The following is a 25,756-nucleotide window of genomic DNA, read 5'->3' on the forward strand; positions in this document are numbered from 1 at the left end:
CACATTAGGACAGTCCGAGTTAACCCGAGTCAGCACACTTTCATCAGTGCGAAATCAATAATGCTATTAATAGTTCATGCTGAATTATAGCTATGCGTGCTGAGTCGTACTGAATTATACCATAAATATTTCCGAATCTGAATTATATCAATGCTTCTCTTTAAAAGATTTAACATAAAATATTAATTTTGAAAATTGTTATTTTAAGCTTTCGAGAGAGCGATAACATATTCACAGTTGTCATTTAACTAGGCAGAATTCATTTCCTTGCAGGTTTATAATAGGTTAGGTTAGGTTAGATTAGGTTGTCAAATTAAAACAAAAACTTTCTTTTCCTTGTTTTGAATGATTTCCTTTAAGACGTTCTATACTGTAATTTTTTTTCGCATGACCAAATAATTGTGTACAAGTTGATCACGAGTGTGCAAACTGGTGCGATGCGAAACTAAATTAACACCAAAAACATGCATGAACAGTGGCGTATTTAGGGGGGTTTCCGGGCTTAAGCCTCCCCCCGAAATCTTACTTACTATAGTAAAGAATATGAAATATCTTGCAGAATTTTCACATTTTCAGGCAAAGCCCCCCCAAAAGTTAGCAAACCCCCCGAAACAAAATCGTAAATACGCCACTGCACATGAACCTGTATTTTTCTTGAATCGATTCCCTAATACATTCTATACTTATTTTCTTCACACACAATAATTTTCATTATTCTAGTGTTTTCTGAATTGTATATACATTACTCGTATTGTTTATCAACTGAATAATGTATAATTTCTATTTCAGATTATGCATATTCGCACGAATTCGGACGAACAACCCCAGCATGTTTTCGCATTCGCATGTTTGCATCTCTCTTCGTATTTGCTTTTTGTCCACTGGAAGCGTCCCCTAAGCCATAATTGGTCAAGAAAATGCAGATTTATCTGCTTCCTGGTGGATATTTCTTCAAATGAAAAGTCAATGCGAAAGGAAATTTTTATATCCGTGCCAATCCGTGCTGATTCGTAGTGGGCCGGGAGCTCCTCATGGCTAAGCGGTTAGCGTACGCGCCTTCGGCATGGGAGACCCGGGTTCGATTCGTGGCGGGAGCTCATGTGGTTCGGATTCCACGATAATCAGTCTCATATAACCTCGCTGCTGCAAGAGACGTTAAACTCAAAATCGACTCGACTCGTAGTGGGCCGATGTGACTCGACCAAAGCCGTGCTATTTAGTGCGGAAACACCTAAAACACATTTTCGTTTATCATTTGTTTGAATCAGGTTAAGGATCTTGTGTTATTCTTAATTTCGCCTGTTTGAATAAACGCAGCGCAAAATTAGTGTTTTAGAACTATATTCGATAACCCATACTGATTTTGGGTCTGACGTTAGTAATCCAAATTTTCGTTTCGAATAATCTATTCTCCATGAAATTTTTATACACTCATCACCAATAGTTTTAACTCACATTTTACGTTGCATTGCAGTCTGCAAATTTTTGCAAACTGACGGAATGAAGTCCTGGGTCATTGTCACACTATCTTGAAGTTTGTGCCTTAACATAACCTTTTGTAAAAGAAACGAGTAGTCAAACTATACGAGATTTTTTTTCATAAAGATGGTGCTCCAATTAGCTTCTCGATAGCAACAGTAGATTGAAAAATATTTAAACTTAAAGGTTGACTTCTTTTGTTGGGGTATCCACAAATACTGTGCAGGTGTTAATGGATGTAATACACTATGTTCTTGCACCGAAAATGTTAATTAACGTTTACGGTTTACTTTGCATGGAACTGCATAATCATCTGTTGGTGTATTTTGGTACGGGCTTCAGCAATCCAACGGCATAGATGAGGAGGGTTCCAGATTTTTTTGAATAAATAATCTACTTCAAGTAAACTAATGGGCGGAGGGAGATTGTGTCACTATAGCGTCTATTGATTTTACAGTTTGTATGGAACCAGCTCTTATAAAAAAAAACAAAAAAAAAAACTAAATCCTTTGTAAGAACGAGGGACATTATAGAATTAGACTCGTCTCTTTGGCCCGTAAGACCCAACGCCGTTATCTCAAACGGAGCTGCTATCAACTTCCCAAAAGAATTCTTTTGTTGTTTGATACAATATATGGCCCAATTGTCATTAAAAGACATATGATTGCCTTTCAGTATGATGAAAATCAAGATGAAGGCCATGTCTAGGAAATTCCGTAACTATATTGAACATATCCAGGGGCCACAAACTTTCAACTTCAAATTTCTTAAGGAACGTCACATTTATGGAAGTTAAACCCTAGGTGGAACACCGTGATAAATTCTAGTACCATAATGCCTTAGACTGCTTTTTAGAATTAATGTAATAAGAAAGAAAAAAAGGGAACAAACAAGTTTTTGAGAGTTTACATAACAGCAATCGAAAGGAAATCTTGAAGATCAGAAGACACTGACACTGCACAGCGAAAAAACAACCATACACAAATAAATAATAAAAACAACTAAATATTGTTATCAAACAACAAACTACAGTGATAACATGCCAAGCCTCTCACTATAAGAAAAGTGAAAATACTTAAAGTGTTTGTGAAGATTAGTAAAGACTCCAATGAAGAAGAATGGTATTATAGATGACGTTTGTTATTACTTGTATCATGTTCCTTGTGTTAACATTCAGTTCCCGTGAGTTCTTGTTGCAACTGAATTCAAGTAAAAGTAAAGATAATTCTGATCAGGTCAACCCTTTCTGTTGGTATAAGGCTAGCGCACTCGCCTTTGATGCAACGGGTCCCGGAGAGAGAGCAACGGAATTACAGAGATTTCATCTTTAACCTCAGGTCCATGTCTCATATAGCCTTGATGCTGAAAGGGGAAGCTAAACTCTTTCTAACCAACCAATCAGCTCACGACAGTATGATTCACGAAAAGGGTGAAAATAATGGCTTTACATTTCCGAGGAACGCAAAGCAAACTTCTCCGTTATTATCCAGTAATAGATACCAGATGTGGTGTCTTCATGTTATCCACCCATATCGCACAAAGGACTGTGCAGACTCTCCCTGAGTTTCAATATGAAACTTTTCCTTACTAACTATAAAGGTAACCAAGAAACTTCTATCGCTTTTTCACCCATCACGTTCGAACATCGATATGTCACCTAAGACTACCTGGAAGATAAAAAATAGTCCCCATCAGCATCGACGACCTTCTGCCAATGTTCTGAAAGAACATGGATTCCATCGTGGTCCAACTTGATTTCCCTTCAAGCGAAGAAGGTATCAAGTGCATTTTACCCCTCTACTAGGGATTTGAACTGGTGTCCTTTAAGGCGATTGTCCAAGGAATGGAACAGGTGATAATCGGACAGTGCAGTGTCCGAGGAGTATGGCGAATGCAATAGCGTTTCCCATCCAAGGTGTAGAATGGTGTCCCGTGTCATCTTAGCCACGTGGGGCTCACCGTTGTTCTGTAACAGGAGGACTCCTTTGCGATTTAGAAGTGCTGGTTCCAAAGTTTTGAGTTTTTCCTGAATACGGCTCAACTGCTGACAGTTGCATTGATACTCTGACCAGCTAGTAGCAGTTCCCGATGTACATGCCGCGAGCAGTCGACCAAACACACAGGAGGACCTTCTTCTGGTGCAGTGCTGGTTTCGGATGTTTTGGAACCGATTCATGGGATGCTAACCAATGATGACGGCTCCGTGGAGCTTCAACAGAATCCACTTCTCATTATATGTCAACAGTCTGTCCAGAAATGGCTCCTTCCTCAGACGAGACTGTAAACACAAGTTGTCTTCTGGCCCGGAGTCAAATCATGTGGGACCCATCGACCCAACTTGCAGTGTGTCACAAGTTGATGGAGGCGCTGCCGAATGGTTTCTCCACTCACACTGAATTGTAATCTTAGTTTCTCACATGTCTGGCTGTTGTTCGCGTCAATTGCTGCCTGAAGATCTTCATTTTGTACATGTGTTGATCTTCCGGAATGTGGTGCGTCTTTGAGTGTTTCGTGGCTGCTGTTAAACTCGTTAAACCACCGCTGCACTGTTCTCGTAGTCACTACACCCTCACCAAAGGCCTGGCATATCTTCCGCCGGCTGTAGCGGCGTTTGACCCCAGTTTGAATTCGTACAGCATACACGCCCTTAGGCCGCTCTGTACAGGTCCCATGCTCACTTTGTCCTTACGAAAGTTCACGGTGTAACCGAACTGCTACAACCAGATACTATGTTGGATATACCCACACCAACAACTGACCTTCGTCTTATTTCCATTCGCATTCTACTCACGGTGTGAAGGCCAATTGAACGCAGACCTCCACAAAGAGTGACAGAACTTTCTTGATTGCCTTTATATATTCTCCTGTCATCCCTGCTACGAACTACCACTTCTTGCAGAATTTTGATCACTTTTTGACACCCACCGAAAACTTCCCTGATAATGGGATGGTACAATATGTGGTTAGGGTTGCCAGCCGTCCGGTATTTAACTGGACAGTTCGGCTTTTGACTTTCTTGTCCGGTGTCTGAAACGACCTCAAAATCAATGTCCAGTAATTTGCGCTCTTACTAGTATATTATCTGTTCTATTCAGGTCATTTTGAAGTGCTACATCTGCTAATTAAATAATGCACCCAGATACAGTAAAATGTGTAGGCATTGTGAGACATTACCAGCCTCAGTGAAGCTGCTAAAATTTATTTTTCAAGTATATTTTCTGCATGCCACAATTACATTGCCAATTACACTTGGTTTTGTGTTGTGTTTTAAATACGATGTATTATTGATGGTAAACTACAAAATTGCATGTGCCGATTCAACCGAAACTAGAAAAAGTAAGTTTAATAATTGCATCAAAAGAAACTAAAGTTATTAAATTCACACTCCGAATCGATCAATTTTATGTGAAATAACCACATTCACGTTGTTCACATTTTTGACGAGCAATGATGTTACGATCTTTAACCCTTTTAAATTATGATGGAACAACACCTGTGCCATGGCGTCGACCTTCGGAATTTGCTTTATAAGTCTCTAGTAAAGCTTTTTAGACCGTTTTTTTTGCATTCATCCAAATATGGAAGCATCATAGAACATATTTTATGGGCACTTTGCAGCCTCGCGTGCTCTGCCTGGGGGCTGTGACGTCACAAACATGGACGATGGGTTTAAAAAAGGGTGTATTTGAGAAGTTTTTTTTTTAAATCCGACACATTATTATTTACCCTACAATCATGGTTTGTACCTCGTTGGTTTCGTTATAAGACAGTCTTTCCAAATGTACCAATCAAATTTCCCTATCGTGTACCAGAAGCGGGAAAATCTCGTCCAAAATGAAAAAATGGGATTTTTAAAGAAAAATCCCTTTTTCCCATTTTTTTCTTCACTGGTACATGATAGCGAAATTTGAGTGGTACCATTTGAAAGGCTGCCTTACGCTGAAGAAAATGAGGTATGACTCATGTTGCTAGAATCAACACACGTGTGTCAAAAATCTCGATTTCTTTATTTTTTCATTTTTTACACATTTTTAGTCAATTACTTTGGTAAAGTATCTACAGTATTATCACTATTTATTCTAAAGTCATGATACGTACCACGTTTTATTTGCTATGAACCAGTCTTTCAAACTGAACCCAAAGTGGAGGGGCCCAAAATCGGGGAAAAGGGATTTTTGACAAAAATTTCTCTTTCTCGCGGATTTTTCCACTATGGAAAACACTAGAGACATGCGAGTGGTACCGTTTGAAAAACTGGTCCATAGCAAAGAAAACGAGGTACAATTCATGTTTCCACAATGAACAGTCTTGATGATGATGATGATGATAGTATAGAAATTCACTAAAAAGGTATTATCAAGGGAAAATATGTAAATCGGCTGTAGCATCAAAACTATTCATCCCAGGGCCACTCTTTGTATCTCATTGTCTTCACCATAAAGCAAAGGTTTTTTAGTAGCATTCACATGATCGTATCCTGTACCAAAGGGAAGATATTCGCGATAAAAAAGGGATTTTTGAAAAAAGAAAATCCCTTTTCCCACTTTGAGCGGAAATTTCCCGCATTTGGTACAATTTAGGGAAATTTTACGGACGCACTTGGAAACACTGCTTTACTAGAAACAAAACGGGGTATGAACCATGATCCTACAATAAATAGTCTTGACGCAATAGATGATTGAGTGAAAGTCTACAAAATACCTCAAAAGAGCCATAATTTAAAAGGGTTAAAGAATACATACTCCAGGAGAGTATTCGGTATTTCTATTTCCAAAAGTTGCCAATCCTAATTCTTGTCCTTGTGGCATTTACGAACGACATGCGTCAGGTGGATATTTTAATCACACTAACTCAATACGTAAATAATACCGAATAGTTTTTGTCAACTGCTTTAACATGATCTTAACGTTGTGACATTTTCATAATGTAAATCTATTTTTAAAAATTACAATAGCCGAAACATCGAAGAATTTAAAATTTAAACAACGACCATAATTTACATACGTTACCTTTGATTATGTGAATCCATATCTAGACGTGAATTAACTGCTATCCTGTTCACACGATACACACGAAAAATGAAGTTAGTCTACTGATAGTGGACAGGCAATATTTAATTGAATCGTGATCTAATCTTCAGCTGATAAGAGCAGTGACTTCTTCATAAATTAAACAAAGTACGCCATTATTTAACAATCAAATGGGTAAAGATTAACAACAATTTGTGCCCGAATGCCTTTCCGATTACGAGACATATCTTCTAGACAGTGCTTCTGCAGTGAGTAATATCTCGGAACTTTGATTCACAAGTCAATCAAAGATTATGAGCTACCGATTGACTTAATTTCAAGAGACAAGTTCCGCTAGATGGATATGTTGTCCAGTTAACATGAAAACGATATCCTTAGTTGAATTTTCTACGAATATGTTAATAGAGACGATAAGAAATTAAAAATGGAAATAACAGGGCAAATGCCATCGTCAAATTGTGCAGGAGCTGATTTATAAGGCTTCAGCTCATTCAATTTTGCACAAGCAGAAAGGTTTCAGTGATTACTGACAAGGGAGGGTCACGAAGTGGCTCCGCTGAGACTCGAACGAGACAATTGTGTTTGCATTTGATATATTATAGCTAGACGAATCCCAAAGTTATATGTGCGACCGGGCGGAATGTCGTGAGTTACAACATATTTTGTAATGTAAAAGCTAGAAAGCTGACAGAATAGTTTGAACCGGGTCATTTGTTCGGAAACGGTTGAGTAAATTGAAACCTCGGCGAATACGTAGTCCAGCATTTTCAAGGACACACTTTTTGGGATAAAAAAAAAAGTTTGCTCCAGGGTGCCCCGCAGGGTCCCAGACGGAGTCCAACTAAAAATTTTCAAATGTAAAGGGGAGTTAAATAGGACATCGTTTGAAAGCTATTATAAAATGAAAGAAAATGGAGCAAGTCTCGACTCTCTACGACAACCCTGTGCAAAATGGCGGCAGGTCAAAATGTAAATAAAAACTTAATTGAAAGGTCCATGGTTACCCCTATAAATCGGAAACGATGGGAAAAATGTGAAAACAGAAAACGAAGTGTGGCATTATTTTCAAAGTATAAAGATTTAAGTTTAAACGTCTTGTCCCGGGGCCTCCACAGAATCCCAGGTGGGGTCCAACTAAAAAGTTTCAAATGACAAGAGGAGTTAAGTACACATCGTTTGAAAAGCTGTTGTTAAATGAAAGAAGATGGAGCAATCTCGACTTTCTACAATAACTCTGTGCAAAATGGCGGAGGGTCAAAATGTAAACAAAAGCTTAATTGAAAATCTTTGTCCACCTTGAATCCAAGATGGCCGTTTAAAATTTGTGTCATTCATACTTGTACAAATCTAAATCTCTATTTTTCTCCATTATGTATTAAGAAACAATAGGAAGACTAAAGAACAATTGAATATCGATTCACTTCAACTATTATTTCATAAATGTTTTGTTTCTAATGCACGTTCATCACGGTTCTCTCGATATCTTTTACGTGAATGTAACGAATATGCGATGAACACACAGCTCTGACTTCCTATTCATACTGCTAAACAAAAGTTGAATATCTTCGGGTATTTTTCTAATTTTGTCATACGTAGTTCATACATAAAGGATTTGTTGCACCAGTCAGGTTGGGGGCTCTATTGTAACGTATTCGTGATGGTTACATTTTTATGCCATTCGTTGGTTTGAAAGCAAAATTTCAAGAAATACCAAATATACAAAATACATTCATTTACAAGATTGGCGAGCAGTACCAAACCACGTATAAATCATTTCAGTGCATCGAGCTGCGCAAACTTTGTTGGTTTGTCACAATATTCCAAGAAATATCATATTTATATACAAACCCATTTTCACGCAGGCAGCCATATTGGATTACAGATGATACACTTTGATATTTTATCTGCTATTAATCATAAACGTAAATATTACATTTCGCTTCTGCAACACCAGTGGTTTGAGCTAGACATGCGTTCGATACATTGTGCGGCATTTTGAACTCAATATATCGCTTTTTTTTAACATTTCGCGTCTTTTCGTCACCTACTGACCAACATTCATACCAAATTTGTTTTTTTTAAAGCTTCAGCATTTTGATATTCCTATTCTTTCGAAATAGGTTTTAAGCGACCATCTTGGATTTAAGATGGCTATAGATTTTCAATTAAACTTTGGTTTATATTTTGACCCACTGTCATTTTGTACAGGGTTATCATAGAAAGTCGAGACTTGCTCCATCTTCTTTTATTTAACAAGAGCTTTCAAACGATGTGCTACTTAACCCTCCTTGCAATTTGAAAATTTTGAGTTCGATCTCGTGTGGGATCGTGCGGGGGACCCTGGGGCAATTTTTTTTACCCCAAAAAGTGTCCTTGAAAATGATGGGATATGTGTTCGCCAAGTTTTCCATTTACCCAACCGTTTCCGAACAAATGACTCGATTCAAACTATTCTGCCAGGAATTTTTTAGTAGCTTTTACATTACAAAATATGTTGTAACTCACGATATCCCGCCCGGTGGCACGTATAACTTTGGGATTCGTCTAGTTATAACATATCAATTGCAAACACAATTGTCTCGTTCGGATCTCAGCGGAGCAACTTCGTGACACTCCCTTGTGAGAATCTGTTTTTTCTATAACAGTTTGACGTGCTACTGACAAAACCAGTTTTGATCAAGGTGGTATTTGTCTCGTTCTTAGGCTGAATGTTTCAACTATTAACTAATTTGACTAGTAATAAAATAAGCATAAATAGTATTTTTCTAATAGAGACACTACCTAATAAGAACTAGAGTAGAACTTGAAATTCTACGCTTGAGATACGAAAGCTACAGTTTGTGAAAAAATAACTGCATCACTTGCTAAAAGTATGGCAGGACATCTAAAGAATAACAGTAGTTACTTTTAGTAGTGATATGCATTCATAGATTTTCATGAAAACAAATCTTGTGTGGTTCTCTTACACAATCTTTTGTTTTGTTGTTATTTGTTTCCCTTTTTTGTCACCAGGTGGGTCTGTTGTTGGCTAGTGTCGTTAAAAAACTGCATATGCAGCTCGGATGGAGATTGATAAAGTAATGCACATTGTTCTTATCACATGAATATTTGCCTGATTGGTGTTGCAGTGTTTGCTTTTATAGTGTTCTGAAGTTTATAAATATATAAGCAGTGTATTTAATGCGAATAGATTGTTATCGATTTGACGAATCATGAGCTTGAAAGACACATCACCTCGCAATCAAGGACAAATATTGACCCTACACAAGGAAGGAGTAAGTCAAAGAGAAATTGGTAGAAAAGTTAACGTTCATCAGTCTACAGTGTCAAGAATCATTAAGAAACAAGTAGAATTTGGGCACTGTTCACTTAGAAACAGCTGTGGAAGGAAGAAGAAAACATCTGCGAGGGTTGACCGAAAATTGAAGTCACTAGTGTTGCAGAAAAGAAGCAGGAGTTCTACGTCAACTAGCTGCACAAATGGAAATGCAGTTAGGTATTAGAGTGAGCCATTCAACAGTAGTGTCTAGATTAAAATGTTTTGGATTCGACAAGAAACAGCCGCGAAGAAAACCGCAACTGACAAAGAAACATAAGGATGCAAGGAACACTTTTGTGCAAAGGTACGGGGAATGAACAGAGGAAGACTGGGATCGTGTGATTTTTTTTGGACGAAAAGAAGTTTAATATCGTTGGAAACGATGCCGGAGTTAAGCTTTGGATGCGTAGGGGGGAGGAATTAAATGATAATTGTATATCTGAGACACAGAAGTTCTCGTCAAGTGTTATGTTGTGGAGTTGCTTCACATCGAGAGGAATTGGAAAAATTAAAATTTGTAATGGTTCAGTTAACAGCAAAAGGTACATACAAATTCTTGATCGTAAATTAATTCCAACAGCTAGGACTTATTTTACAGGGGTAAATCTGAACAAATTCTACTTTTAGGATGACAATGCCTCATGCCATCGATCTCGTTCAGTCAATAATTGGCTTTAATTAGATGGATATAGAGAGAATCTGGTGGCCTCCTAATTCACTAGATTTAAATCCTATCGAAAGCCTGTGGCATATTATGAACAAGAAACTGCGGAAAAGGTGTTTGGAAAAGAGGAACCAGCTAATGGCAGCAATTGTACATACTTGGTACCATGATTTAGACATGTTAACATGCCGTAATCTTGTTCACAGTATGCCCAGAAGAATTCAAGCTGTCAGGAAGGCTAAAGGAGGCCAAACAAAATATTAAATGAAGGACAGTATTAAAAAGGTTGATATTGTGTTATTCAGTCGCTTGGAAATCAAGAAAAAAATTTTTTTCGTGCTAAATGTTACCTTATAAGATAATTTTTTCAATTAGTTTGTTGCAAAATATTTTTGTAATATAGTTATGTGCGTTCTAGGGGTACTTCATTTTACATAAGTTTGTGACTAATTGTAGACAAAATGTGTTTGAACTAATTTAGCAGTTACAATAAACATCCAGTAACATGCTGGTTAAATTTTAAATATGTTATGCTGTATCATACAATTTATATGACCCAAATAAGAAACTTTATTGCTATAAATCTAAGTGATGCAGTTATTTTTTTTACAAACTGTATTATGTCAGGCATTCCATGGTGAGGGCGTGTCATACAGACAAGTAGATGCTACCTTTCAAATTGCTTTCTCGTTGTTCTCATGTACAGTACATTCGAGAAGTGTCCCCTCGGGATTCGTGTAAAATTTATTCAAACGCAAAGTTCTTCCCGGCCCAATGTGTATTGTACTAATTTCGCAGTCCATATCAGTAATTTGCATATTTATGGGCCTTCATATATTCGTAATTCAATCATATACTAGTATAACGCTCGGACACAAAATTGCTCTTAGTTTCTTTAAATGTAACTGGACATGAATGTGTACACATGCAAAACAAATTGGATCAAGTACTGCTTCTCTGACACTGTTACCCATCTCGGCCGCCATCTTTGATCTGACATATTTGATTCAACTTTCGGTTTTTCAAATAAGAATAGGTGCAAGTGATACGTTAAATTCATGTACATTTTTTTCGGAAATTCATTGGTATAGTGAATTTTACCGTAGCTTGTACCATTTGCAAGGTATTGCATGTTAAATCCCTCCAGGCACTTCGCGAATAGGCATTGCAGAGTAATATCAATAATTACGCTTACGTTTTTGATGTTGACAAATCAAAACACTTTCTAACTGAAAAAAATACTGTAGGTTATTCTATAATAAGGAAGTATTGTATTACGGTCAGAATGCATATTGTAAATCCAGATACGACTAGATTTGGGTGAAGAACTACCATTTCTGTATTGACGTCTGTTTGTCTGTATGTATATACACTCATGTCCAAAATGATTGTCGCATATCTATAACGATCTTCTTGTAAGAATATAATTTGATAATTATTTTTCAGGGTACTTTTAATATTGATACTTTGTGTATAATCGGGAAATGTATATTTGTGGTAAATTTCATAGGAAAAGAGTTATAAATACGAAAATTAAAATGTGTAAAACAAAATGTTACTAAATGAACAAGAAAGTTTTATATTCGTTTTTATTTTTATTTACTGCTCTTTTGACATGAAATTTGCCACATACATGTCTTTGCCGATTATACACACACTAAGATTATAAAAAATATCGGGAGAATTTATCAAACTATATTCCTACAACAACATATTTATAGATATGCGACAATAATTTTGGACATGAGTGTACATTCAGAGAATATTTCGTCAACGATAAATCACGTAAAAGATTACATATACACACGAGGTCCTGCACAAATTTCTATTTGGCTCAATATTCGCGAAGTGCCTGGAGGAATTTAACATGCAATACCTTGCAAACGGTATGAGCTACGGTAAAATTCACTATACCAATGAATTTTCGAGAAAATTGTACATGAATTTGATATATCACTTGCATCTATACCCATTTGAAAAACCGAAAGTTAAATCAAATATGACAGATCCAAGATGGCGACCGGGATGGATAACATGAGTCAGGGAAGCAGGTCATGATCCAATTTGTTTTGCATATGCCTACATTCATATCCAGTTACATATAAAGAAACTAAAAGCACTTTTGTGTCCGAGCGTTATAGTAGTGTATGATTGAATTTCGGATATATGAAGGCCCATAAATATATAAATTACCGATATGAGCCGCTAAAATTTGTACAATACACATTGAACCGCGGAGAACTTTGCATTTGAATCAAATTTACAGGAACCTTCAGGGGACACTTCGCGAATGTACTTTGTTAGTCACTTACAAAAAGTGCATTCGCATAAATTTTTATCCCTTAGTACCTTAAGGTGACTATAAGGCTGAAAGAATATCGCAATGTTAACAAAGATCACACTCGGTCCCCAAAGTTATACTATTACCGTTCACTTAACATTTAAGAAATAGCTTATGAATAGTTTAAAAAATAACTTTTTTTTTTTAGAAATATGAATAATCTCAGTTTACTATGGATAATATTTTTTCATTTATTGTCGTATGAAAACAATTTGTAACATGTAATTTTAAATAAATATTTGGGGGGGGGGTCGATGCCCCTTAGCTACGTCCCTGGAAAAAGATACTAAAAATTGACGAAAGCAAGTTATTTAAATTGGCTTGAATAAAATACAGTTGAAAAAGTGAATGTACTATAGCTAAGCATTAAGAATCGAAGGAAGGATTCGGCTGTATTTAAAAAAATGCTTTGTGACATCTTTTCAACTTGTAATATAATTTATTTATAATAGTAGTAAGAATACAAAAAAATAAAATATGACTTAAGTTTGACAGTAATAATTGAAAATTACACAACTTACAAACTAATTTCTTTCTAACATTTATTAATACGGTTATTTAAAGTACAATGGAGAATTATTTCTAATGGTAATAATTCACACTTACACAACTCACAATCTGATTTCTCTCTAAAATTCGTTAATACATTTATTTAAAGTGTAATGGACAATTATTTTGCAATGGTAATGATTCAAACTTACACAATTCACAATCCGATTTTTCTCTGAAATTTCTTAATATTAAAAATGTAATGGACAGTTATTTTTGTCATCACTCATGACCCAATTGAAAGATTAAAGTTCGTTAAAATAATTAGTTCACAATCATTTTAAAGTTGATTTTTATCCTAACTTCAGTTGTCGTTTGTTTTTCTACTATATCAAGGAGCTCTTTCATGCTTAAATATAAATACAGTATGCGTTGTTATTTCTTTGCAATGTACTATCATGTTCGAAAAATAAGGTGACCCGAAGTCCCATTTTTGCCGGAACAGTCCCATTTATTCAACCGTTATCCTCTTTTTCTGATTCTAAAACGGAACGCCTAAATGTCCCGTTTTTGAGCAAATATGAACAAGGTGACCTGTAATTATAATTCAAAATATAAATGACCAGAGCAAATTCTACACTCTGTCGTTAAAATGACTGTGTATAGAGATTTTTTTTGGTACCAAAACTTAGTATATTGAGAATTTTTAGGCCATGCCTGAAACTGGCAATTGTTAGGTAATGCATAAGAAACGCTACGGTATCCCCCTTACTTGTGTCATTATGTAACTTGTAAACAGTGCTGGCACCCAAAATCCAATCTATGAACTTACACTTCCTTTCTCCATGTTTCATATGTGTCCCGCTTTTATAAGTTAAAATTCTGGTCACTTTATCGAAAAACCTAACCACTCTGCTCTCCTTGAGAAAAAATTTACTTTTGTCCAGTTTACTCTTTTGCTTTTGTAAACAAATTTAACAGATGTAGAATTTCTTTGTTTACAGGGTAGCCCAAAAGTAGGTATACAGTCCCGTACTGATCAACTTATTGTTTTTTATATCATTTCTTATTGTTATCCATCAGGTAGACTTAGTTTCTTTATTATTTGTTCTTAATGTCTTTTTAATTATATCTTAAGCTCGGAACAGCCGAAGCAAGTAAACCTATAAGCTAGAATGTTATACTTGATCAATGCAGGGGTGTATACCTATTTTTGGACCACCCTGTATAATTGAGAGAAAAAGTATTGAAATTTCCTACATAACCAAAGTGGGTAGCCAAGATTTTTTGAAGCAAGATTGTACATTATTTCTCTTAACATACTATGTACTCCCATGCGCAAAAAAAATTGCGCGTATACTGTAACTCAAGATTTTTCGCATTTATTCCATTTTCCTTACGTTTATGGGTAAAATTCAGTTATTAGTATGTGGAGATAATAGAAAGCAATCCATCTAAGGAGATATTTCCAAAAAATATAATAAAATAATAAAAATATAAGCAAAAAACAAAATTATGCTCGGTTTTGTGTATACTGGCAACGATGATTTCTAGGGATTTTTTCAGTAGCAGATCACAATTGCGGAGGGAATTCAGTAGGGGAATCGAGGATTGGATGAAGGAACTCGATAGTGGACTATAATGTTGCATTTATTGGTTAAAACCTAGTGTGTAGATTGCCTGCCAAATATAAATTAGCTTCTGTAACTAAGATGTCGTACAAAAATATAGAATTAAACAGAAAAACTCTTATCTTAAGGTTCGAAGCGATACGCACCATGGTTATGAAGATTATTTCTTTAAAAAAAAAAGCCAACACAACGTGACCTCCGTGGTTAGGTGGATAGAGTGGCGAAGTCGTAGTTATTTTATTATTTTGACACCACATCGAATCCCATCCCATCCCATCCCATTTCTTTTTTCTTTTCTTTTCTTTTCTTTTCTTTTCTTTTTTTTTTGACAAAACATTATAATTTTCATGTTAATAAGAACCGAAGCAATATAATAAGGACAACTTACTGATATTTTGCTGTAATGACGTATTTATCCAGGATTAGAAAACTATTGTTAATAGCTATTGTTTTCTATTCATGCTGTTGTATAGTTTCTCTCATCCTGTTTTCTTGGGGAAAAAACAATTTTGTCTCCAACTAAGTGTGAAGGATATACACGGACAGAAAAAGACATCTTAGTACCAAACGTGATTTATCGTGATGAAGTGGACTAGTTTGCCATTATTAAAAAAAAAAAAAAAAAAAAAAAAATGGAGTTGGCTTTTCTTTAGGTTTTAGCTAAAAAAAATATTTTTTTCTTTATAAGACTATACTTTATGAGGCAAGGTGTGTGATCATACCCACAAATTTAGCTAGGGAGTGAAAGATAATTGTTTATACAAACATTTTACAGGTTTAGTTGCGTGAAACACCAATACACCATGGTCTCGCTTATCCGACCATCCTTTGTTCCACATACCATATGATCCGATATATCATTGCAAATATCACCAATCGGCAAGAAGATCTCCAAGTTGTAGTCTTAATCTATTTTTCATGCTGTGGAGTCTATCGCCTAGCGCGCCCGTCTACACCTTGACTCATACGTCTATCATTCAGTGCAGACACGTATCCAGGTTTTCTATTCGGAGGGGGCCCAACACGAATCCTCGTAAGCACGTAATTCTATTTTTTTAAATATCAATAATTAATAATAATAATAATAATAATAATAATAATAATAATAATAATAATAATAATAATAATAATAATAATAATAATAATAATAATAATGCAACAGTTCTGTACCTCTCTTAAACTTTTTCCTACTTTTCATTTATAAACAGCATTTACTTTACATTTATTTTGGAAACTGCATTATAACACAAACAAAATGAAACATATTTTCGAGAGAAATGTAACTAAAGAAAACTGTCTGCTACGTATATCACATAACAAAAATAGCAAGAAGACATGGAGGGTATCGTTCTAATATATTAAAGTTAAAAACAGAACGGAAACGAAATGTTAATCCTATTTAAGACTGTTCTTTAATTCCACCTGGTCAGTGGCGTATTTACGATTTTGTTTCGGGAGGGGCTTTGCTAACTTTCGGGGGGGGGGGGGCTTTGCCTGGAAATGTGAAAATTCTGCAAGATATTTCATTTACTTTACTATACTAAGTAAGATTTCTTGGGGGGCTTAAGCCCGAAAGCCACCCGCTTAAATACGCCACTGCACCTGGCATAATGACATTATGTTATGTTCTTAGAATTATAACAAGACAACAGCACATTGCCCAAAGTTTGGACACTGACTACTAGTAAACTGATATAAAAGAACCTCAAAAGGGTAAAGGCAAGTTTATTAAAAAGTGCTTGAGTTTCGGAGAGAGACAGCTCTCAGGCCCTCACGCTGGATACGTCCCTGATTCAGTGCAGTGCAGTTATTTGTTATAAAACATTATTATTAGATGCGTAATATGTAAAATTATATCATAAGTTTTACTTTTAATAGGTCTTTTCTTAACACATCCATATTATCCAGCGTTCTGTCTGCCTGTTTATGTCGGATAAGCGAAACTCTACTGTATTTCCAAAGCTAGCATATACATGAACTAGAATTGTATCGTCCTAGAACAGACAATAGTCTGAAATTCTTATATTAAAAGGCTGGAATAAAAAAAACATAAGTACTGTTTTGGAAGCGTGAGAACAAATTAAAAACAATTCAATATATTTCCTAGGTATCAGATTATCATCTTATTATGTCGATGTGTATTCTTTTTTAAACATATTTTTAAAAGTGATACCATTCGCAATATTCCTAAGGAAATCTAAAGAAAAACTTCTTGTGCCTCTTATGGCAAAGCGGCTTAAGTGCATGGTCCGAAACCGATTCCCACGTTAAGGTATAGATAAAGTTCCCGTACTTCAAAAATGCAAATCCGGGACGCTACTAAATTACGAGAATCTTTGAAATGCTTAAAACTGAAAGAAGTGTTGAATACTAATTTACTTTCCTCCATTAGATAGAGTTATTCAAGTATTACGTTATCACATTTTTATTCATTTCACTAGATCTTCCAAGGACGCCAATTTCTCTGTAAATTGGGGGGGGGGGCATTCAAATGCAGAAGATATATATATATATATATATATATATATATATATATATGAAGATTTTAAGACAAATTACACTCAAATAATGCCAAATATTGTATATTCATAAATACAAAGGAGGCCTACATGAGCTTTGAGCGGGCCCGGCCCCCCAGGATCGGCGCCCTTGCCTTCTTCCTAGTTAAGCAAACGTAAGCAGATGATTTACTCCCTCCCCCTGGTAAGCAAAATTGTTTTTTTTTTTTCCCTCAAGATCTGTTGTGTTTCGTGAAATAACAGCAGGAATTTCCTGATTACTTAACCATCTAACATTAAATGAATGTTTTCACTTAGAGCCATACGATCGATTCGCGTTGCCTAGGACTAAAATAAATTAAGGGTCAATAATGAAGATGAGACTTCCATATCAAACATGAAGAGACATGTGGATCGGAGATCTTTCTTTGTTCCAACTTTGATTTTTTCAAATCCATGATGGGAAATTATATTATGAGTACAATTTTCGAAATTAATAGTATACAATCGTAAAAATATCTTACAAAACGATGGTTTATTGCAAAATACTTTGACTCAAAGAATAAATTACAAGTAATAAACTTGTTACTTTTCCTGAAGAGTCTAAGTCGTGAATGAGACGGAAGCTGTCGAGCGTAGTGCTTGGAACGATTGCCTCACTTGTTCTACCTTCCCGTGGCGCAGCCTTGATTCGACTTGATCCTAAACGGATTATTCAGAAGTCGAAGTCGGAAGATGTTTCTCATTTTTCCATAACACTCTTGGTCGATTACAATCTGCCTCACTCGTGAGGGGACAATCCCATGCCGTAAGCGTCGGTGGACCACCGATAGGCAACTAGTGACATGTCCCCAAAAATTGGCGGTCCCGCAGCCAAAAATTGGTCCCACTTCCGTTTTGAAAATTATACCACCACCGGCAGAGAAGCGACGGAACGCCAACGAACCACAAAATTATTCCCCTAAAATACGTTAAATCGCCGATATGCGTAATTTCTTTGCATCAAGATGAGTCTAAAAACATTTTTAAAAAAATAAAACGGAAAGTGCCCTGAGCTGGGCGTGAACCATCAACCTTAGGGTTACTAATTGCGTGTTCTTCCGAATTCGTCACGGAGGCGATTATGAAGACACAGCTAGTAGAGTGATAAATCGTTGAGGTCTTTTTAATATTTCTAATCAGAGTGCTTCTTTAACCGTGTATATTTGAAGACAACTGTTCGGAATCAAATCAAATGCACTCGTCATGTAATTTTATAACAAAATGGCAAGCGTCTATTTACTTTTTTCATAGTTCTTTCATATTCATTTGCTAGTGATCGGCGACAGTTGCCAACTAAATTCATACAATTATACGCACCCACCTCAAGATTTTTCACTTCATGATGTAAAGGCAGGAGTTACTCTTGACCCCCGGGGCTCAAATATTGTCCTTATAATAACAATTCGTCAGGGAAAAATAATATATAATAATAACCGCATGCACATGACTGGCGATAGTTCATGTTGGTCCCTTTACGATTCTCCGTGACAAATCAAACGAGCGCGGACCAAAATGAAGTCCTCGTTCTTACGTTGTGGTAACTTCAATACCCCCGATTCTAAATATCTGCTTCGACTCGACGAATCCCTGCCACTAGTGGCACGCTAGCGGCAATCCTTCGACGCGTCGCTATATCGACGATCGCTATTTACCGGCAAGTGAGCCACTAGGAGTTGGCGACGTTTACGGCATGGGTAAGCTAATAAACAAACAAACAAAAAAATAAAATAAATCTAAAGCCTTATAAAAAAGTTTTCTGAAAAGTTACATCTAGCAAAATCATTTGTTGGTATTCCAGAACTGTGAATTCACCTTTATTCATAATTTACTTCTATCGTAGTTTTGATATGAGAATGATATGTCTGAAACTAACACAGGTCATTAATACTTTTTTTTTTTTTTTTTTTTTGCTTTACTCAGATTTAGCAGTTTTACTTAACAGTCAGTCAATTTGGATCTGTGATATCAGAGTTTTAGAGATTTCCTTATTTTTTTCATTGCTAAAAAAGTTTGCAAATAGCACCATTAACGTATCTCTTTCGATATTTCCATATGTAATAGCTTGGTCACTCCCAGTATATTTCAAACAATAAAATATTTACCGTGTCTTACTCCATTAATCCGAACTACATTTTATATCCAACAACTCTGTGCATTTTCCCTTAAATTTGCAAACTTTCTACTAGGTTAAAACTCAGTATTTTCTATTTTCTTCCTTTCTTGCTACAACGAAAGTGTTCTTTAGACAACCTGGAATGATGACTCTATACCACATTATGTTGCATAGAGCATTTTATGTAGCATATCATTTGACAGTTGGACACTTTCTTTTTATATTGAAAGCAACAGGGATTAAGTCCTTCTACACTTATATGATAAGTAAACACATTCTTTTTAATTCGTGGAATTGTGCCAATGCACTAGGTTCAGAGAGTTTTTAATTTAAGATAATAATAATAATAATAATAATAATAATAATAATAATAATAATAATAATAATAATAATAATAATAATAATTATTATTATTATTATTATTATTATTATTATTATTATTATTATTATTATTATTATTATTATTATTATTATTGACTTAGGTTTTCCTGAATATTAAGCAATATTTCACAAAAAGCTGGTATTTTTAAACAAATGTGTTCGATATCAAGTTTTCATAAAAGTAGTCACTCTTTCCTATTAATAATTTCAGAGGGGCCGCGGTGGCTCAGTGATAAAGCGTTCACCTTTGGTGCATGGGATCCTTGGTTCGACCCCAGCTCGCACCAAGTGAATTTTGTGGTGGAGAAACACCATGTGCATGGGTTTTCTCGGGGTTCTCCCGTTTTCTCCCACTTTTTCATTCCACCATTGCATTCATTTCTCATCATCACCGTGTCCTTTAGCCTAGCCGGTATAACCGTGGGTCGTAAAACGTAAAGATTTGATTTCAAATAATTCCAACCCAAACAGTTGCAGGAAGTATGTCATTTCGAATAAAACAAACTACTCTATAAAATTCTGAGTATTATTATTTTTTATATCTACAGTTCTAGCGGACCTTATTTCTAAATCGAAGGGTAAGAAGACTAAATTCACTCTCTTATTCTTATAAATTCATTTCAATTGAAGCTGTTAAAATAGTTGGGAAAAATTAGAAAGCCATACCCTATATTCCAGTGTGCCACAACCGGATAACGTAGCACACTGGCGTGCCCAACAAAATGAACAGTGTGACGCAAACTTTTACCTATTATTTACAAGAATATTTGTCGAGTTTATTTTATTTATTATTATGAACGATTCTTCCACGGATCAGCTCTCTGTATACAATTAAACAAACAAGTATCACATTGAGGGAATGAGTGTAATTATTTACTTTAATAGTAATAGAAATATATATATATATATATATATATATATATATATATATATATATATATATATATATATATATATTTGTATTTTCTACCGGGAATAACTGCATCCGGTCTAGAAAGCTGGGACTAACAACAAAGGAACCCGATGTGCTAAACACACACCACCTACGCACTTCAATACACCAACGAAGGTGCAGACTATTCATGAATTAGTCTCTCACCCAATGTATTCTCCTAACATGTCTCCCAGCGATTACAACATTTTTTGGTATTTCAATCACTTCCTAGTAGGATAGCTTTACCTAGAGACCACTGATTAACCTGGTATTGGATGTTTCACTTTCTTACCTTTGGAGTTGACAGTCATCGGTTGGACAATCTCACACGCAAATATCTAATATCAACAACGTTTCTTCTATAATTTCGTAATATTGTATTATTTCTTTGTATTATTTATTAGGTTGGTTAGGCTTGTTTCAACACTTTTCTCTTTGCACCTACTTATTACCTATACCTTAACGTTGGATAAAAATACACTAGCTCTCACCGAGAACCAAATCCAGAACCAATAGACTTGAACCATTTGGCAACAACAAGGCACATTTAAATAGAAGTTTCGATTTTGTTAGGAAAATTGTGATTAGGTGTAACATTTAAAAATATATTTAAGAATGGGTACGGATGAAACGGAATGAATTTTCTCGCTCGAATTTCTTAAACTGACTCGTGTTAGGCTGCAGCTATTACTGAAACATTTATTTGGGAAATGCGAATAAAATAATGTGTTTTTGGAAAACTTTGTTCGAAGCAACTTATGTCCAAAAGTAAAGTACCCATTGGTCTATTTCTGTTAGAAATAACTTATGCCATATATTAGAATTATTAAAGAAATAATTGTATGTGAACTATGAGCAAAAGCGTCTGAGTACTTTCTGAGAAATCGTCAAAAAAGTCATCCCCAAGAATAAAATATCCCTTGTGTATCTTTTCAGGACAAACGAGTTAGGCTATTTATGAAATACGAAAAAAAAAATTACCAGAGTCATTCTCGACAAAATCGTAGAGTAAAAATTGCCCCGAAAAGTAATATACCACTTCTAGCTTTTTAGGATAATGGAATTATACCATATCGTTAGGTTATTTATGTGACATTCATTTATGAAATATGAACAAAATTGCGTCAGGCGTTAATGGGAAAATCGTTGGAGAAGAGTAAACTATCTCTTCTGAATGTTTACAGGACGAACGAGTTGTGTCATATTGTTAGGTTATTAATTACACAATTATTTATGAAATGTGATTGAGAAAATTGCTCGAAAAAACGCATCCCATACAGTAAATTACACCTTATGTATTTTTTTCAGAGCAATGATTCAAACTATATTTGTAAAAAAAAAAATAAGCAAAATCTTTACAGCTATTTTTAAAACAATTTAATTATTTTAAATTTTCATCCTTCAGTAAACTACCCTTATTTTTAGGTGTCGGAGAATATAGAATTCGAAACGATAAAGTGTTATAAAAACTTCATGTCTAGACTTAGGTCCAGATACGTCGAACAGTATGGCCTCTATTTGAATGCATGTAAAAGCGTGACGAACCAACAAACGAACAGATGGACAGACATCAAAATCACTTTTTCGATATGTGGGGGCGTGAAACTTGAATTCATTCAAATCTCGAATTCGATTTTTATCACTATTACTACAATTTCTTCTTTGGTCGCTTGAACGTGAAAAAGAATAGGAATACAACGACACGTAAGGTGATAATTTGTAATTCCCAAAATTTAATGAGTTACGTTTAATGTGTTGCCATGCTAGAAAAAAAGCTTATGCCTGTTTGTTATATCATTTTAATATAAGTTTTTCACGCTACTATATAATGTAGAAATATGGTATGATTATCGTTCATATTCATTCTATATTTGGAAATATTCGTGTTCCGTATACATAGATCTGTATAATTTAGTTACGTTCAACGAAAGCATTCTTGCACTTGTGGATATGAAAAAAAAAGAGAGAAAGTCAATACTCTAAAAAGGAAAAAACAAGCACACACACACACACACACATAAACGATCATTTAACATCAGGTCGATGTAACAAGGGGTAAGACTGCACAGATTTTCAAGGTCGCGTATGTTCTTCCTGACACACAAACCCGAAGTGAGTTGTCTGCTGTTCAAGAACGGGAAGTAACATACAAGACTATAAACTGAAAACAATAACTGCTTCCAATAGTACACGTATTCTAATACTAAATAAATACGTCGATTAAAGGATACTACCAATAAATTATTTCCTTATTATATTGTTTCGGTTCTTATTAACATCAAAAGTATACACTTCCTATAATGTTTTGTAAAAAAAAAAAAAAAAAAAAAAAAAAGGATGGGATGGGATGGGATTCGATGTGGTGTCAAAATAATAAAATAACTACGACTCCGCCACTCTATCCACCTAACCACGGAGGTTACGTTGTGTTGGCTGTTTTTTTTTTAAAGAAATAATCTTCATAACCATGGTGCGTATCGCTTCGAACCTTAAGATTAGAGTTTTTCTGTTTAATTCTATATTTTTGTACGACATCTTAGTTACAGAAGCTAATTTATATTTGGCAGGCAATCTACACACTAGGTTTTAACCAATAAATGCAACATTATAGTCCACTATCGAGTTCCTTCATCCAATCCTCGATTCCCCTACTGAATTCCCTCCGCAATTGTGATCTGCTACTGAAAAAATCCCTAGAAATCATCGTTGCCAGTATACACAAAACCGAGCATAATTTTGTTTTTTTGCTTATATTTTTATTATTTTATTATATTTTTTGGAAATATCTCCTTAGATGGATTGCTTTCTATTATCTCCACATACTAATAACTGAATTTTACCCATAAACGTAAGGAAAATGGAATAAATGCGAAAAATCTGGAGTTACAGTATACGCGCAATTTTTTTTGCGCATGGGAGTACCTAAATATGTGATAGTCCCTACGAACCATAAATAATAAAAGAAGTAAAATTAGGTAACTTTTGAAGTTAACGAGTTCCAACTGCAAATATCAAGTAATTTGACGAAAGCAAATGTTGATTAAAATTAGAAATTCAGCAATGTTGAAAGAAACAGAAAGTCGAAGATCTAATTCTACTGGGTGTCCATAAAGTCTAGGTACGTAGGGAATTCTAATAATTTATTTTTGTTTTTCCAGATTGAATGATGGTTTGCAGATATATTGGATGTAAATATCTTTAGTAAGACTGTGTGTTGTTCAGTGATGAAGCTTTGTTTTATGTCAATGGTGAAGTGAATAGACAAAATATTTGATACTGGTCTCAAGGCAATCCACATTGGATGACTCCATCCAAACAGCAGGGCTGTCAGAAAGTGATGGTGTAGTGTGGTTTGTGGAAAACTCATGTGCTAGGACCTTTCTTCTTTAATGAACATGTAACAGGTGAGAGTTATCTGAGCATGCTGAGAGAAAAATTGATGCCTCAAATTGAGCATTTGGGTGAGGGACTTCCAGACTGGTTTCAGCACGTTGGTGCCCCTGCCCATTTTGCTGCAGCTGTTAGAGATTGCTTGAATAACAATTTTCCTCACTGGATTGGGAGAAGAGGGCATGTGGAGTGGTCCCCTCTTTCGCCAGACCTTTCTCCCCTTGATGTCTTTTTCTGGGGTATGCTGAAAGAGAAAGTTTACTCGATGACGATTAGAAATTTAACCCACCTGACAGAACGCATTACCAGTCAGTGTGCTGAAATCGATGATAATTCAGACTTATTCCATCGAACTCACCTTAACCTTGCAAAGCGCATCACATTATGCATTGAAGAGCACGGAAATCATGTTGAAAATATTATTCATTAACATTAAATTGACTAAAATGTGTTTTTTATGTACCCAGACTTTATTGATACCCTGTACTTATACCAAATCTACTTCTATAGATAGTATTCCGTTTTAATGGAATGTGAGCTAATTACTATAATAACTGAGATCGACGTAAGAGATTAGTTTTATTTCAAACTATTTTAGTCAACTGAGTCAAAGGTTGCTGACCCCAGAGTTAAGAACCGTCAACTTCAACTATGAATGATAAACTTTAAAAGACTGTCGATGGTAAATCTTATACATTATCAGATAGATAATCCAATGGCGTTTTGCCAAATCCATCTTTAGCATTACAAATTTCGTTATATTGAGCTACAGTTAAAAGTGAACGCATTTTATCCAGAAAATAATGATTTCCAGTAGACGCTGCATAATGGGCTGGCATTTTACCAAGATTGTGGTAGGTTTCTCTTACACTAAAAACCTCCATACAATGAGCAGGATCTAATTTCTCTATATACTTCAACAACACATTGAAACCAGGTCTTTCAGCTGCCAAGTGCACTGCTGTTTTACCGCTATCTGTAGCAGTTGCTAACGTCATTAGCTTTACAATTTGCTCGGGTTTCTCTATATGTTTGAGTAAAATATCGACCATTTCATAGTCACCATGTCTAATAACAACATTTAGTACATCACTGTTGGAATCATCGACCTTGATAAGATAAACAATTTTAGTACGGTCCACATTTTCTACAAATTCTAACAACATTTTTGCAATCTCCATACACCTTCTTGCAATTACTAAGCGTAATGGTGAATATATGTTAATCATTTTAATGAAGTTTTCCAAATTATTCTTATTTAAATTGCCTTCTACGCTTTTTAACAGAAACTTTGCAATTTCTAATAAACCTTCTTTAATAGCTACATAGAGAGATGTCTTGTTTCTTTGCTTCATCAACAGATTGAATACAACTCTTTTGTGATTGGATTGAGAACTCAAATTTACTAGTTCAGGATCGCATGTTAGTTTACTATCAAAAAATTT

This window comes from Thermobia domestica, chromosome 15, assembly GCF_964235325.1.
Source record: "Thermobia domestica chromosome 15, izTheDome1.hap1.1, whole genome shotgun sequence".
NCBI lineage: Eukaryota > Metazoa > Arthropoda > Insecta > Zygentoma > Lepismatidae > Thermobia > Thermobia domestica.